Source organism: Oryctolagus cuniculus, chromosome 8 (assembly GCF_964237555.1).
Source record: "Oryctolagus cuniculus chromosome 8, mOryCun1.1, whole genome shotgun sequence".
In the NCBI taxonomy this organism is placed as follows: Eukaryota; Metazoa; Chordata; class Mammalia; order Lagomorpha; family Leporidae; genus Oryctolagus; species Oryctolagus cuniculus.
Genome location: NC_091439.1, coordinates 124,232,229 through 124,249,980, shown reverse-complemented (window position 1 = coordinate 124,249,980; position 17,752 = coordinate 124,232,229). Strand labels below are relative to the sequence as shown.

The following is a 17,752-nucleotide window of genomic DNA, read 5'->3' as shown; positions in this document are numbered from 1 at the left end:
GCTTTAGTGGAAAGAAAAGTGGTTTAATGGGGCCAGTGCTATGGCACAGTGGGCTAAGCCTCCACCTGTGGCACTAACATCCCATATGGGAGCTTGTTCGTGTCCTGGTTACTCCTCTTCCAGTCCAGCTCCCTGCTATGGCCTGGGGAAGCAGTGGAAGAAGGCCCAAGGGCTTGGGTCCCTGCACTCACGTGGGAGACCTGGAACAAGCTCCTGGCTCCTGGCTTGGGATCAACTCATCTCTGGCCGTTGCAGCCATATGGGGAGTAAACCAGTGTATGGAAGAGCTCTCTCATTCTCTCCACCTCTGCCTCTACCTCTCTGTAACTCTGCCTTATAAATAAATAAATATCTATCTGTTTCATTAAAAAAAAAAAAAGTGAAGCCTAGTCCCCTTCCAGGCCACTCTGGCTGGAGCTCTCTGACTTAAATAAATCTTAAACGAACAAATGAGCAAACAAAACAACAGGAATGCAACAATTTCTACAAATCAACAGACCTTCTAGATGAAGTATAAAAAACATCTGGGGGGAAGGTCGGGGAATTTGAAGAACAGAGATGATATCAAAGAATCCTGATTCAATTCTTAGATGTAGCAACGACACCAGATAGTGGTCACAGCGAAATATGCAGGCATGACAGGACACACCTGGCATTTGCCTTAAGGTATGAGCACACAGCCAAGGGACAGATGACGTTAAATGTGGCAACTTGTTCAGAACCACTGAACCTCAGCGGAAGGCACTTCAAACATTTTTGGAGAAAGGAATCAAAAGACAGGCCTTGGTGTAAAAATTTGAAACCCATGCAGTTTTTCATGATATGCATTTCATGAACTTCTTGGAGACCCCGTTGTACGCAGATTTCCGATTTTTTTTTTGTACCAAACTAACGTATCTCTTCATTCCACTTTTCACAAACATTTTTAAGTACCTTATTATCCCTTCTGTCAACTTGGGTGCACACTTCTGAAATTGTGTTGGGATTAAGAAATATTTTAAATAAATGATACAGCATTTTCTGGGACATGAGCTCCACAGATGAGCATGTCCAGAGCATGGAAAATCTGCTCCCCCCTGGTACCAGGCCACTCCACTCTGGTCACCCACAGGTCAGAGGACAAGGACTTGGGAAGGGGCCAAGAGAGACCAGGAAAGGAAGGAGGGAGGGTGTTGGAGTAGGGGGCGGGAAGGAGATAAACGTCAGTGACTTGAAGGAGCCCCGCCTGGGAAGCACCCAGAGTCCAGCCAGCCACCAAAGCTTGCTCTCTCTGCAGACTCCAGTTCCATATTTGGCTTCTTCACTCAATGACTAAGTGAGTCACAGGGAAAGAAGCAGATGCATACACAGAGAGGCCCTCTCAGACCTAATCCCCAGGGGAGGGAGGGGCCCTGAGAGCCGCCAGGAGCCCTGGGGTGTGTGCACTTTGTCACCCCATGGGCAGGTACTAGGGACCCCCGACCCCAGACCCCAGTGAGTCACTCATTGGCCCCATAACACAATACAACATAAATAACTACAAAAAGCCCCCAAGGATGGCAAGCGAGCTCCGGAGTCCAGGGCACACGGGCCAGCTGTGGGTGTTGAGGAGGGGCCTGGCCTGATGGACCTGGGTTCGAATCCCATACACGCTAACCCCTGGCTTTGACCTTCTGTAGTGTTCCTCCCGTGCACAAGGCAATGAGTGGACCGATTTTAAGATCTCCGCAGTGTCAGGACTGCAGCTCATTGCGGCCAGGTTTCTGCCCGTCAATACAGCTCCCTTGGGACTCCAGCTTGGTCTCCTCCGCCCCCCGCCGCCGCCTCTCCACCCCGCACTCTCGCTGGGTTTTTTTGGGGCGGAGTGCATGGCAATGGAGAAGGAAGGGACCGCTTTGCTTTCAGCCAATCACTGTTCCGGCACTCACGACAGCGGCACCTGGAGCTCACAGACTTTGGCTGGGGAGAGGGGCGCAGTGGGTTAAGCGCCTGCGTAAAAGTTACAGGCACGGGGTCGCTGCGTAAGACCAGAATAAACTGTACCCGGGCGACCCAGCGCGCACCGCAAGAGGTTCGCCGGCGCTGGTTCCTTCTGACTCCAGGGCCTTACGGGGAATAACAGCGGGACAGGGTCCCAGGTGCCCGGACACACCAGGGTTGACTTGAGAACGCGTCTTCGGCGTGCGGACCGCACCTCTCCTCCTAGAGCCCCTTACCCCGACGCGTCCAAACCCCGCGCGCTCCCAGTCCCCAAAGCCACAGCTCCGTGGGCAACCCCGGCTCCCGCGCTCCACACCCCCCAAATTCAGAATCTGTCCAGGGGCGCAGCCCCCAGCACCCCTGGCTCCATGTTGCACCCTCAAGGGACCCGGTGTGCACCGAGGCTCCAAGGCGAGGAAGGGGAGAACCCAGCTCCCTGGTCCCGATTAAGTAGGGCTGGGTGGGGCCGCCCAGGCCGGAGTGGGGCCCCGTCGGCTTGCACGTCCTCTCCCGCCGCTGCGCTCCCCCTAGAACCCCAAGCACGGCCGAGAGGCGGCGGGGTGCGGAACTTGGAGACCCGCGCACCGGTGCCCGCCTTCCCACGAACCGCCTCGGGAAGCCCGGCGCGGGAAGCGCCCTTACTTGGCAGCAGGTGTCCGGGGTGGCTGTGGCTGGGCCGGGTTGCGCTCTCCACGCTGGCCTCGATCTGCGCTGGTCGCCGCTGAGCCCAGGGTCGGAGAGCAGCCGCCAAGCAGAGTTCTCAGCGAGCTGGCCAAGGCGAGCCCCGAGGGGAGGAAGCCGTGCGCTCCAGTCGCCCGCGGACTTTTAACCGGAGCGGGGCGGCAAACCCCTCCCCAGGCCCACCCCCTTCCCCGCAGGCGGCCCCCGCCGCAGGCCCGGCCTCCAGCCCCCTTTTGTTGTAACCCAAGAGCTGCTGCTCCCGGGGCGCGAGGGGGCTGCGCGGCGCGGGGGAGGCTGCGCGCCAGCAGGGCAGCCCTGCCCAAGCCCTCCGCGCCCGCCCGGGTTTCCGGAGGGAGGAGGCTCTTCCTAGGGGAAACTCCACTACCCCCACCCCCGTGGTGAGCTCGGAATTTAACCCTTCGATGCCCTGGCCACCCGCCCAATCTGGCTCCTTAGCCCGGAAAACCCCAGCCCTCCCTGGCACATAGTAGGCACTCAATAAAAAGGTAACCATGAAGGTATTCGGAGAGACACTGCACCTCGCTATTCCCAGACCGGGACTCGAAACCAAACAGCCCCCTGTCTGCCACCAGACCGCGTCTGTGGCCTTGGCAGAGCCTGTCTCCCTGTGGGCAAGTTTTCTCCCTTATACCTTGAGGGCTTAGGATTCTGTGACCGCCTAGGGCTTTCTCCGGAGCGCGGCGGGACCTGGATCAACCAGCCCTGCGCTCCTAGGGCTAAAGGAGGGGACAAGGCGCAGTGAGGTCTGTCCATGCCCGCTGCCTCTGAGGGTCCCCTAGGAGGCGTGCCCTGCGGGCTGGGAGAGCCAGCTGTGGACATCCTCAGAGTCCCTTAAGCAAGAGCAAGGCTTCACCAGGTGGCCAGCTCTCCAAGGAGGGACCCGGAAAGGAGACTGTGCCTGCTCCTGGGAAGCCAGGGTCTGCGCCTTTGTTGAGGGCGGTGCGTGGAAGGCTGCCACCAAACACCAGAGCAAGGGGAGGGGTTCGTTGGCGGGGAAAACCTGACAGAGCAGAGGTAGGGGCAAAGAAGGAAAAGAGAGAGTAAGAGAGAGAGCCACCTGTTCAGGAACAGATCCTTTTAAAACTTTGCCCTGGGGGCGGGGCAGGGAAGTAGAAGCAGGGAATCCTATTAGGGTAGGGGTGGAGCTGACACCACTGGTACTTGGGCCTTGGGGCTCAGGACCGAAGCTTGCAGGCCAGAGCCTAAGTTGGCGAGTGAGGTATGGATGGCGCCACATAGGCTGCGCCTTTTACTAACCGTGCGGGCGGAGCCGCCCCCTCAGTGCCCTCCCAGGCAGAGCCCAGGAACCTGCCCTGGAAGATGGGTATCCCAGCAATGGAATTGCAAAGCCATCTGCCTCCAGGACCTCGCCATGGCTGAACTTGGCACCCCAGTCCAGCCAGTCCACTGTACACTCTCACCGGTGAGGATGGGGGTCTTCCACTCTGCCCCCTGTTACCAACCTGGCTGCTTCAATCCTGGTGGGCAGTGGAGGCAGGTTAGAGGCAGGTAGGTGTGGTTAGTGGGGTTGGAACCATTGAATGGCTCAGTGTGGAGATGGATACAAAAGAAACTACACAGGTGACAACACTGTCTAGCTTTAATACACCAGTAGCACTTAAATGGCAAACCCTTCTGTATGGGCTAAACCCCTGTTCACGCTGCCACACCCCCAACCCCCAGGCATTTCTAGCCTGCTCACCTCTCAACCACATCCTCTCCTCTCCCCCACAGGCCCAGCTCCCTGCTTCACACCCCAGAGCCTTTGAACATGCCCTTCCCTGGCCTTCTCTGCCCAGCAATGCTGAGTTCTTTGAGATTCCACCAGGCTGTGACAATCAACTGCCTACACAGGGCCTGCACAGAGCAGATGTTTACAACGTGCTGATGGACCTGGGGTCTCCTCCTCCCTTCCCTCTTTCTCCCTCATTTCTCCACTTCTAGGCTAACCCCTCTTGCTAAAGCCCGTAAGATTAGAAAGCAGAAAGAAAGGCAGCTTTGTATGCAGTGCCTGGTCTGGTTATGCAGAAACGCATGCTCCTGTGGAATACCCAGACAGCATGAGACCGTGCCCTGGCACTATCCACGCTGCCTTAAAGTTGGGGTCCATTTTTGTATGAGACGTGCTAACAGGACACAAGGCGATGTTGCAATGCATAGCTGTGTCCTGAAATGTCCAGTCAGGGTGACTCTTGTGTTGGTCACCCTAGGTGCTGAGCATTTTTGTGTGGTGGAGGCTATTCCCGATCCTTTCTTTGTGTTTTGGACATACCAATATATTATTGTTAACATAGTCACCCTACAGTGGAACGAACACCTCTCCTGCTCTAACATTGCGCCTGTGCATCAACCTCACCCCATCCTCTCCTCCTTCCTGTCATTCTGGGCCCCTGGCGATCACTATTCCACTCCCAACTTTTAGAAGACCAACTGCTTTAGACTCCCCATCAGCTGATCCTATCTCTCTGTGCCTGGCTTGTCTTTTTTTTTTAATATGTATATATATATATATATTTTTTGACAGGCAGAGTTAGTGAGAGAGACAGAGAGAAAGGTCTTCTTCCATTGGTCCCTGTCGCTCCCCCTCTTCGTGGAGGAACGACACAGGACCCTGCGCTGTTCTTTCGTCTGCTCAGCCCTCCCCGGGTTTGCTGCTGGTTCTTCCCGGGTTGGCTACTATCCCTTCCACCTCCGTGGAAGGGCAGTTCCCCCTGGCCACATTCCCCACTTCCGCAGGGGAGCGGCACACCGCCGGCCGGCTTTCTCGGGGGCTGCACAGGTGTTCCCCTTAGATGTTCCCCATAGATGTTCCTGGTGAATGCCGTCTCTCTCCTCCTTTATAGTCCTCCTCCGCCAATCCTAACTCGGCTGCCCACACGCCGAGCACGCTGCTCTCCAATCAGGAGCAAGTCCTACAGTTTATCAGTTGAACTGGAGGCAGCTGTGCGGAAGCTGTTTACTTCTCTCCCAACGCCACATTGTGGGAGAGCAGATGCATAGAATAAGTCTTAATTCCAGTAACTCAGTCTAGTCCGGTTTGCTCCCCACAGGTCCCCCCCACCCCAAATGGCTGCCACTGCCGGTGCGCTGCACTGAGCTGAAGCCAGGAGCCAGGTGCTTCCTCCTGGTCTCCCATGCAGGTGCAGGCGCCCAAATACTCAGGCCATCCTCCACTGCCTTCCTGGCCACAGCAGAGAGCTGTACTAGAAGAGAAGCAACCAGGACTAGAACCCAACGCCCATATGGGATGCCAGCACCACAGGTGGAGGATTAACCAAGTGAGCCACGGCGCTGGCCAGTGCCTGGCTTGTCTTACTCACCATAGCATTCTCCTGTCCCACACACGGGCAGGATCTCATCCTTTCCACGCTGATCAGTAGTCTGCATAGACCCTGCATGTTCTTTATCCATTCCTCTGTCCACGGACACTTCTATTCACCCAGTTCTTGGCTATTGTGACGACCGTGATAAAAGAGCAGAGCGCTTGTCTGCCTACTGATTTCATTTCCTTTGGCTACATACCTGGTAGTGAGATTTCTGAATCATATGGTACTGCTAGTTTTTAATTTTCTCAAGGACTCTCCATACTGTTTCCCACAGTGCCTATGCTAATTTACATTCCTACCAACAATGCATCAGAGTCTCCTTTCTCTGCCAGCACATGCTGTCTTTTGTCTTTTTGACAGTAGCCATTTGAACAGATGTGAAGTGCTCTCCATCATGTGTTTGATTTGCATGTCTCTAGTGACTAGTGATATTGAGCATCTTTCCATATGACTCCTGGCCCTTGGTGTGTTCCCTTCTGAAGAAACGTATACTCAGCTCTTTCACCTATGTTTAAACAGAGTTATTTCTGTGTGTGCTGTTGAGTCCCTTACATAATTGGGAATGTAACCCCTCAGCAGATGTGGTTCGCGAATGTCGTTTCCCATGCTGCTACCTGTCCATTTACTCTGTTGACTGTTCCTTTGCTGTGTTTGTTGCAGTCTCATTTGTCTACTTCTAGGTTTATTGCCTATGCTTTTTGAGGTCGCACCACCTAACTTCCTGCCCAGACCAGGGTCATGAAACTTTCCCCTATGTTTTCTTCTAAAAGTCTCAGAGTTTGGATTCTCACAGTTAAGTCACTAATTAATTATATTTACACTTCTTTTTCATTTTATTTGAAAGACGGAGAGATGAGAAGAGAGACGGGCACAGAGAGATCTTCCGTCTGCTGGTTCATTCCCTAAATGCCTTCAACAGCAGAGCTGGGTCAAGCAGAAGCCAGAGCCTGGAACTCCACCTGTCTTCCACGCGGGTGATGGGAGGCGAGCGCTTGAGCCATCACCCTGTGCCACCCAGGGAGCACGCTAGCAGGAAGCGGAATCCTGGTGGAGAAGCCGGGACTCACGGCAGGTACTCTGATATGGGTTGTGGGCATGCGTGGGGTGGCTTAAGCACTGGGCAGACACCCGCCCCTCCGTCCTCCCGTCCACTGTGCGTGTGTCATTACAGCTTACCTAAGCCCCTCACGGGTAGCGCACGGTCAGTTTTCTAAAAACCTAGTCGACTGCTGTAGGACTTCTCACTGGAAAATATTTCATTTACATTCAGTATCATTGTGTGTAGGTAAAGACTTAATACTGCCATTTAAAAATTGTTTTCTGGCGGTTTTGTGTGTCCTTTTTTCCTTTCTCCCGTCGTGTTTTCCCTATGCTTAAGTAATTTTCCCTAGTGCTATGCTTGGATCGCTTCTTTGTATTTTTAGCGTGTCAATGATAGGTTTTTGCTCTGTGGTTACTGTGAGGCTTACAAAGAATGCCGTAGAGTTCTAATGAGCAGTTTTAAGCAGATAACAACCTTGATTGTGTTAAAACTACTATACCACACTGCAAAGGCTCTCTGCCCTCTCTTGTCTCATTCTGAACTTTTGATGCCACAATTTCACATTGCGTATCACTTAGCAAATTATCATAGTTATTTTTATTTTAATGGTTTTGCCTTTTACCCTTCGCACTAAAGATATTGTGAATTTTAATATATACTACTTTTTCTTTTAAAGATTTGTTTATATATTTGTAAGGCAGAGTTATGTAGAGAAGGGGGAGGGAGGGGGAAAGAAGGAAGGGGAAGGGGGAAGAGAGAGAGAAAGAGAGAGAGAGAGAGAGATCAGCCATCTGATGGTCATTCCCTAAATACCTGCAATGGCCAGGGTTGGGCCAGTCAGAAGCCAGGAGCCTGGGCCTCCCGCGTGTGTGCTGGGACCCAAACACTTGGCCCATTTTCTGCTGCTTTCCTAGACGCATTAGCAGAGAGCTGGATTGGAAGCTGAGCAGCGTCCTGTCAGCGCTCCTGTGTGACACTGGGGTCTCAGGTGTAGAGCGTACACTTCTGCAGTGGGTCTGACAGCTGCAGGTGTCTTTGTGCTACTCATGAGCATCCTTGTCTTTCAGCTGGGAGAGCCCTGGTTAGCATTTCTTTAAGGCAGGCCTGGTGGGGATGAACTCTCCTAGTCTTTATCTGGTGACGTCTCTATCTCCCTTTTGTTTCTGAAGGACAGGTTTGCTGGGCACCCTATCCTTGATCGACAATGTTTTTCTATCTGCACTTGGAATACATCATTCCACCGTCTGCTGGCCTCCTGGTTTGTACTGAGAAGTCTGGGGCCATCTATGCTGAAAGTCCTTTATATTCTGTTTGCTTCTTTTTCTTGCTGTATTATACCCCTCCCCTCTCTTCCTGACAGTTCACTTATATGATGTCTTGGGGTAGTTTGATTCGGACAAAATCTCACTGGTGTGACCTTTGAGCTCCCTCTTGATGAAAGGTCACATCTCTCCCCATATATGGAAAGTTTCCTGCCATCATTTTAAAAATAAGCTTTCTATACCTTTGTCTTTCTCTCATCCCTCTTTATCGCTAAAATCTTGTGCATTTCTGATGTTATCCCATAAATCTCGTAAGTTTTCTTCATTCCTTTTCATTGTTTTCTTGAGGGAGTTTCTTAAAATGGCCCCTTTGATTCTATATCAGAGAGGTCGCATATCTCCATCCCACTGAGGTGAGCTGTGGCATCTAATTTTGTCTGTTTGATGTGGGAGTGTTTCTCTGCTTGTTCTTTCTTTCTTTCTTTCTTTCTTTCTTTCTTTCTTTTTAAGATGTATTTTATTTATTTGAAAAACAGAGTTACAGAGAGAGGCAGGTCCATTCGCTGGTTCACTCCCCAAATGACCGTAATGGTCAAAGCTGAGTTGATCCAAAGCCAGGAGCCAGGAGCTTCTTCCAGGTCTCCCATGTGGGTGCAGGTCCTTGGGCCATCTTCTACTGTTTTCCCAGGCCATAGCAGAGAGCTGGATCGGAAGAGGAGCAGCCGGGACTCGAACTGGTGCCCCTATGCGATGCTGGCTCTGCAGGCCAGGACTTTAACCAGTTGCGCCACAGCGCCAGCTCCTACCTGACTGTTCTTGACACTTGCACACATGCATCAGTGTCCGCTTGTTGTGGAGCTGAGTACTGACTTCTCTCTTTGCGGTCCCCTTGGTTTATGCCTGTCTTTCTTTACCAGGCCTGTCTGGAAGTCTGATTCCAGAGCCAGGTGAGCACAGGAGGCATCCTAAGTAGGCCCAGATGCACTATAAGAGTCCTGCAAGGCTGGCACAGCACCTTGGCTTGGAAGGACATGGGGAGTCCCAGGTAGGGAACAAGGGCTGTGTGGGAAAGGTAGCCAGGGACCAGAGCCTGGAAGCTTAGCTTGTAGCCCACATGGGTTTGTCTTCCAGGAGATCCCTGCATAGATGGGACAGTCCCCTGACTGCAGTGATGGGGGGGCCTTAGAGTGAGTGCAAGGGGAGGGGCTTGGGCACAGACTGAGAACCTTCCCAGTGCACTTGTCAGGAGGCGGGGGTTCTCCTGGGCTGGGAGATACAGGGTGGGAGATATGGGGAGGTATCCCACTGGTCCTTTTAGCAGTGCAACTAAGCTGGGGCTGCAGCCGAGGGGGCTGGAGCTGGGCCACAGGGGCTCTTTGAGGCCCACCACCAAGACTGAAGTCGATGGGCAGATGAGCATCTCTGTGGAGGCACCAGGGTGCACACAGGGTTGACCTTGACTCTCTTGGCAGGTGGTGGGGACGACAGGCACAAGGGAGAAAGGGCTATAGCCGAGCTCCCTGGGGGAATAGGACAAATTTCCAGGATTGAATCCAGAGGCATGATTGGCGGGTCTGCCACCAGGCTGTGGGTGTGCACTCCCGAAATGACCCTTTGCAAAGCTTGGACTCCACGAGACTTCCACAGTGCCAGCCACCATCCGGAGGCTCCCACTAAGAGACTTTTCTCTGGGCAAAGGTGCAGACTTTCTGTTGTCTGGGAACAGCAGTATGTCCCAGTGGGACAACTTGCTGATTTTGATAAACACTAGTTTAGAACATTCCCTTTAGGATTTGTTTCTCAACCAAGTTGCAGATACAATTTTTGTGTCATTACTGTTTTTTTTTTTTTTACTATAGTATTGCTGTTCATATTCCGAAGTGATTTTTCATGATTTCATACCACACAAGTAAGTGTTCTGAAACTGTCAGGTCATGGGGTCATTTTCCTAATGTTGGTCATTAAGTAGTTTGCAGCCTTTACTGGTGGAATCAGACCAGGAAAATTATCGTTGGGAAGGGATATTTATGAAGCAGCTGCCATGTTGGTTTTGCTAATTGTTCCAGAGAAGGAAACACCGGGATCATCGACAGGAAGTCACTTTCCCGGAGTGCCAGAGCTAGTGGGCACTCCAGCCAGGATAAACAGAGGGCTCACTTAGCACCTGCAGGGGGAACTTAGGACCCTCAGTGTCTCACACCGGGGGTCTCCATCAGTGTCTCACTCCCTGGGCTTCATGCATCTAGAGGAAGAGTGTTTGCAGCTTGCACTGAGTCGCTGCTGGGTCCCTTGTGTTGAATTAAAATGAAGACCTGGGAGGTGACTCAGAACCCAGCGGTGAGGGAGGGCTACAGGCTGCTGGTTAGGGGCAGGTGTCTCCCGCCCCCTCCTCCACCTCCAAGTCCTGTGTTGCTGCACACATAGGGCTAGGCCACGGCTTCACAGCACGCTCGTGCCATCTCAGGAGCTGGGCTCCAGCCTCCTGCCGTGGACAAGTCCCTCCCTTTCTCTGACTTGTCTCGTCTGCAGGAGGCACCTTGCTCCCAGGGTTGCTAGACAGGGAGGGCTTGAGCACAGTGCTGGCCCACAGTTCTTGCTGCCTGGTGTGGTCCTGAGGGGCTGCAAGGCTGCAGGGAGGAGGGCTGTGCTGCCCACACCCCTCCCTTAGAGCTGGGAGAGGGCTCCAGCTGTCCCCTAGGAGGCTCTGAGAATGCCTCCTGCCTTAGGACACCTTCCCTGGAGGCCATTATCTGGTCCCAGGCTGATCCTTGTCTTGGCTTTGGAACGCTCCAGCCCCATCACTCATCTCAAGGTCTGGACCGATTGCATTGTAAGAAGCACAGCAGGTCCCTGCCAAGAGGCTGGGCCTTCCCCAGTCAGCACAGCAGAGGCTCCCCGCAGGTCCCTGCTGATGTCCTAGGTAGCCTGTGTGCTTGTGGTGTAGACACCCCAGAGCAGGAGGCAGATGAGGCGGAAGCGAATTACGAGGAGTGGGGGCCAGGTGGTGGCAAGAGCTGTGGGGACAATTCCAGGTGATCAGGGCACAATGCAGGCAGGGTTAGCACAGGGAGTGGACAGCTCAGGTCCTTGGGGGCGGGGTGCTTGTCTCATCCCCTCCTGAGCTGTGTGTCCCTTTCTACCTGTACTATAGTTGTTTGTAGATTCTGTTTCTCTGCGTGTGCACAAAAGCCACGAGGTTGTGGCCCACTGACCCCTGTGACCTGCGAGGGCTCCACCATGATGTCACCAGTGTTTGTTGACTTGAGTCAGATTTAACTGAAACCACGTGGAAGCCAATGACACATGATGCAAGTAGAATTAGCTTTGGTTGTTATCACTAATGCTTGCCCAGACTCATGAGGGTGCAACAGCAGGGAGTGTGAATTTATAGAACTGGAGCAGGGACTCCACACTGAGTACTTGTGAAGTTAAAAGGGCAACCCATCGGCTAGGAGACCAAAGAACCCAAGAGACATGGGTGCAGTCTCTGGGGAAAGGGATTTGTTTTATTTTTCATTTACTTGAAAGGCGGAACTAGAGAGAGAAGAGAAACACACAGCATATTCCATCTGCTGCTTCACTCCTCAAATGGCCACAACTGGGCCAGGATGAAGCCAGGAGCTTCTTCTGGGTCTCCCACATGGGGCCATCTTTGCTGCTTTCCCAGGCACAGTAGCAGGGAGCTGGATCGGAAGTAGAGCAGCCGGGTTTCAAACCAGCACCCATGAGGGATGTTGGCATCACAGGTGGTGGCTTACCCTGCTGTGCCACACGGGGGCCCCTAAAGAAAGGGATTTGGAAATAGATGTCCAAGGGCGTGGGTGTTTGCCTTGTCCTGGGAGGAGGCATCGTGTTCAAGGAGCCGTGCTGGTCCGGACAAGGTTTGTGCCGGCTTTGTGATGTGGCTTCCGTGTTTCTCATCATCACAAAACGGTGGGTGCCGGTACTAGTACTGTTACCCAGCGTGGACACCACGGCGGGGGTGGGGAGGAGGAGAACTTCTGCTTCTGAAGACGCAGCGCCCCCTGGCGGTGTAAGCCTCACACAGCCAGGAGTGCTCGCACTTCAGCGCCAAGTCCTCAAACCACAGTGGTTTTGGAACCGCCAGGAAACATCAGAGAAAGTCTGAACCAGGCATCTCATCCAGGGCCAGGGAAACAGAGGTGACGGAGGCTGTCGTCCATAGTACGATCGCTTGTCAGGTTCAAACCTTTCTTCATCACACGCTGTTGGCTGGAGCTTCTTCTCCCCTAACTGTCCATCATCATCGCGAGCAGCGTCTGTGAGCATGCCAAACAGTGGGCCCTGGGAGCTCAGAGCTTCCTGTAGCCCTGTCCGATGAAGAACACATGGAAAGCAATCCCACAGGCTCCCCGGAGGTGAATTTGTGTCCAGTTATATCCGGGGTTATATGAGTCCTTTGGTGCATGACCAATTCACCCTTTGCTGCCCTTGGAGCCCATTTTGGTCTGATTCAGGCTCGGGACATCCCTGTTTCCTCCGCCTTGAAGCCAAACCCGAGCCAGCACAGTTCCAGCGGCCTGGGATCATCTTTCTCCGATAGGAAGGGCAGCCTGTGTGCTCACGCCAGGCACACCCCAGAGCGGGAGACCAACGAGGCAGAAGCAAATTATGATGAGTAGGAGTCAGGTGGTGGCAAGAGCTATGGTGAAGATTGAGGTTGATAGAGATCAGTGTTTGATTCAAAGGGCTGATTCCTCGGGGCGGGACTTCAGGCAGGGGGAGCCCTCACAGGAGGAAACAAGCTCTCCTTTAGCAGAAGGACCTTCCTACAACTGGAGCTGCATGGACCCTGGCCTGGTCTCGAGGCCGGTGCGGAGCAGGGGGACCTGGACCTCACATAGGCTCCAAGGACCGGACAGGGTGCATGAGCCACAGAGCACAGGTTTCCCTACAATGCTAGACCTAATGACACGTAATTATCCACCCTCTGGAAGGCAATGGATTGGCTTGGAGAGAGGGCTAGGGGAAGCTGGGAGCTCCCAAGGCCACTGTTTTGTGCTCTCACATATGTAGTCACAGCGATGATTCGTAGTAAGAAAAAGAAAAGGAAGGGGCCGGCACTGTGGCACAGCGGGTTAATGCCCTGGCCTGCAGTGCCAGCATCCCATATGGGTGCCAGATAGAGTCCCAGCTGCTCCACTTCTAATCCAGCTCTCTGCTGTGGCCTGGGAAAGCAGTGGAAGATGGCCCAAGTGCTTGGACCTCTGCACCCACTTGGGAGACCTGGAGGAAGCTCCTAGCTCCTGGCTTCAGGTCTGTGCAGCTTCAGCCGTTGCGGCCAACAGGGGAGTGAACCATCAGATGGAAGACTCTTTCTCTCTCTGCCTCTCCTCTCTCTGTGTAACTCTGACTTTCAAGTAAATAAATAACTCTTGAAAAAAGAAAAAAGAAAAGGAAAATGACGGAGGTGGGTCAGCCTCATGAGTCTGGCAAACCTTAATAGTACCAATCCAAACAAAATCTGCTTGCACAGTGTGTTAGCGGCTTCTGCTTGCTGACTCACATCCACAAACATGGATGGCCTTGAGGGCTCATCGCTGCAGGGCCCTAGGCGGCCACAGTTTCACAGGGACGTGGCCTCATGGTTTCTGAGCACGGCAGCTTCTAGGAGTCGTCGCAGAGACATGAACCAGATATGCGAACAACCTTCTAACCTGGACAGGAGGGGACACGAGGCTCGGAAGCGAGACAGGTTAGGTGCCATGATGTGTCCTGGTCTAGAGCCATGGGCCCTTCTCCTGTGGTTGTCCACATGGCTCCCTGTTCAGGCCCCTGACCCTCCTCGAGGCACCACTGCATCCGGCAGGCCCTCCCTGGGCACCTGGATGAACTCAACTTCTTCCTCCTCCAACTGCTACCTGCTTTCTCATAGAGGAGTGTTGCTGACTCCCAGAAATGGAACACCAAAGCCACAAAATCAGCCCTAAGAGCTGCCACATACTGAATTTTGAGTCCATGCCTAAGAAACTCGAGGGTGAGGGTGCCCCAGGGTTGGCCTGGGCTGGACACAGGGGGTTGGGGTGGCCTGGAAAGGAGCATGAGGGAACCTTCTGGGCTGTTGAAAGCATTTGATTTCTTGGTTTTAGTGGTGCTTGTATTTGTCCTGAACTTGGGAAAACTGAACAGATGCGCATGAGTGACTTCATTTCCTGTAATGTTTCCCATCCTAGAATTAATTTTGCAATTGCTGCTTTGGAGGTTGTTGTATGGACTTAAATTTATTTCCAGTTCCTATGGGTCGGCACCAAGGAGTTTAGGTGTTGCATCCCATGGTGAGCCAAAGTTTCCTTTCATAAGAAACTGCCCAAATGGTTGTTCAAAGTGGCTGTGCCAGTTTCCGTCCCCACCAGCAATGGATGACAGTTCCTGCCGTCCTCAGCCTCAGCTGCACATTGGGGATGTTGGTGCCCTGGGTGTTGGCTGTTCTGATTGGCACATGGTCCTATCTCCTTGTGGCAGTTCCCCATGGCCTGTGACATGGAGCATCTCATGTGCTTGTTTGTGGTGCGTGTCTGTGCAGCTCTTTTGCCCATTTTTGAACTAAGCATTGGGCTGTTAGTGTTCCTTGTGTATTTTGGACCCAAGTCCTTTTTCAGATATGCATTTTGAAAGGGTTTCCTCCCCATCAGTGTCTTGTCTTTTCATTTTCCAACTTTTCACCATGCACCTAGAATGCCATCACATCTCCCTGTCTCCTTGAGTGTGTGTGCGTGTGTGTTAACGAGCAGCCTTTAGGGAGTGGTTAGGGCTGGTGTTGTGGCATAGCAGGTGAAGCCACTGTCTGCAGTGCTGGCATCCCTTATGGGCACCAGTTCCTGTCCTGCCTGCCCTGCTTCCCAGCTAATGCACCTGGGAAAAGCAGCAGCAGGTGGCCCAACTGTACAGGGCCCTGCATCCTCATGGGAGACCCCGTGAAGCTGCTGGCTTTAGCCTGGTTCAGCTGTGGCTGTCGTGGCCCCTTGGTGAGTGAACCAGCAGATGGAAGACCTCTCTCTCTCTCTCTCTGTCTTTCTGCCTCTCCCTCTCTCTGTGTAACTCTGCCTTTCAAATAAATAAATAAATAAATAAATAAATAAATAAATATTTAAAAAGAAGTGGGGAGGAGGGGGGCACTCAAATGAATATCACTCAATGCAATCCTCTAGGAGCTTCCATTTTGATTTGGGAAATAAAAATGACTTGAGTGTGGAATAATAAGAAGAAAAAAACAACAGGAGACTCAGAGCACAGTGCCTTGTGCCATGCACCGAGGGAGCCCGGGGAGACTGGAGGGTCACTGGGGCATCGAGAAGAGGGAAGGAACCGGACCAGCTGGGAGGAAGGGGCAGTGCATTCTGGGCTCAGGGGTGGGTGGCAGTGGCATCAGAGTGACACAGACAGGAGATCAGCTTACTCTTCCTCATGCTACAGAACATCCCAACACTGGCTAGAAGAATGCTGTGGAGCCCCCAAATTTGGCCCTGCTCCCCCAGCATGCAGCAAGCCCGTTACTGATACTGGGGTGGTGGAAGGGAGTGGGAGGCATGTATTTCAAAGTCCAGAGCATGGCGCTGGGCTGCTATTGCTTAGTTCCAGGGCTCCTCGAAGGGTTCATGGTGAAGGTGCTTACAGCTTGAAGTTGGGTCCAGGAGGTGCGTGTTCCGTTCCTGTCCAAGCGCCTCGTTGGCCGGCAGTGTTCGTTGGCAATGCTATGTTCTTTACATAATTTTGATGATGACAAAGTGGGCACCATGAGTCTCGGGGCTGTGTGCCCGTGGTGGTTACCTCTTGCTCAGGGCCTGGGTTCCAGGAATGGAAACTCCTCAAGACAAAACCGAACATCAAAGTGTTATCTATGGGGAGATAAATGATGCTGTAAATCTTTTCTTCCCCCTAAAGACTTAGTGTTTTATCTAATTGAAAAGCAGAGTTACAGAGATAGGAGGGGGGAGAGAGAGCAAGTGTGAGAGAGAGAGAGTGATATCTTCCATCTACTGGTTCACTCCCCAAATGCCGCAATGGCCAGGGCTGGGCTGGGCCAGGCCGAAGCTAGGAGCCTGGAGCTTCTTCCAGACCTTCCACATGGGTGCAGGGGCCCAGGCACTGGGGCCATCTTCTGCTGCTTTCTCAGGTGCATTAGCAGGGAACTGGATCAGAAGTGGAGCAGCCAGGACTCGAACTGGCGCCCATACGGGATGCCGGCACTGCAGGCAGTGAGCAGCTTAGCCCACTACCCTACAGCGCCACCCCAGTCTCATGAGTCGTGTGTGCCTGTAGGGCCAGCTGCATCCCGCTCTCAATGCCATGAGTGAGTTTTAGTGAGAGGTGATTGACCAATCATCAATACAAGGCAAGGAACCTTTAAGCCAAGGGAGGGAGCCCCGAGGGCCATGGAGACCAGGACCAGGTGCAATCTGGCAGCAATGGGCAAGGCACTGACCAGGGCTCCGTGCCGCTCCTGAAGGGAGGCCCCAGGACACCTGGGAGCAGGGGCAGCGGGGTGGGGCCAGAGTCAACCCTGGCCTTTTGGACAGGAATGCAGCGTGTGCGCGACAGGTTCTGCAGACAAACCTGGCCGACGCTGTAATTGTGTTGCTTCCCAGAAATTCCTGCTGGCTCCCAGCGCTGTGGCCAGCATCCCGCTGAGAGAGGAGGCAGCTTTTCTCGTAGCACAGTCATTTAGAGGGAAAGAGAGAGGAAAAAAAAAAAAAAACACCAGCAAACCTGGGGCGCATCTCCTTCCCAGACCTGTGGCTTCCACCAGCTCTGATCACCTGGTCTCACAGAAGCAGCTGAACACAGGCTAGACCCAAACAGCAGCTTCCAGGCAGAGCCGGCTTTCAGGAGCACCCGGGCACCAGGCCACAGCCCAGGGCACCTGGCCAGTGCCCCAGAAAGCCTCTGAGCCGCTGCCCAGGTGGCTCAGGGTTGGCTGAGGACACAGCCTGACTGCATCGCATTCCAGTTCCTGGTATTTATGAGCCTCCTTCATGCCCAGATCCAGTTCAGTGCCACGGTGGAGGCAAGGGAGGGGCCCACCCTGCTCCCCTGCATCTCCCTGTTCCTGGATGACAGATGACGAGGCCCCATGTTTGGGGTGTGCCTTTGCCATTCACGTTCCCTCTGTTTCTCATTTCTTGCCTGCCCGTGAACTTCCTGAACAGGTCTAGGGTTCCATTGTGATGCATTTCTAGTGTACTCTGAGTTTATCGCTGTGTCTAGTTTTCTTAAGGATTGCTCGAGGAGTTGGAGTCTATGTGAGGATACTTCATAGACGCCTGGGCAGCGGAATTCAAAAAGGACTTTATTTCAGTGCAGAGGTTTTTGAAGTCCTTGCAGAGATTGTGCATAATACACACTTGTCATGAACTTGTTGAAGACCCCCTCGTCCACATGACATAATTGTCATTGTTTTCCTGCCTGTTTATACAATTTTTTTAAAAAGATTTATTTATTTA

General features: G+C 53.1%; 1 pseudogene; it reads right to left on the bottom strand.

Moving 5' to 3' along the window:
* The window catches only part of LOC138843580 (oligosaccharyltransferase complex subunit OSTC-like), an 81,126-nt pseudogene extending 78,192 nt beyond the window's left edge, over window positions 1-2,934 (bottom strand).
* Window positions 2,935-17,752: the final 14,818 nt, after the last annotated feature.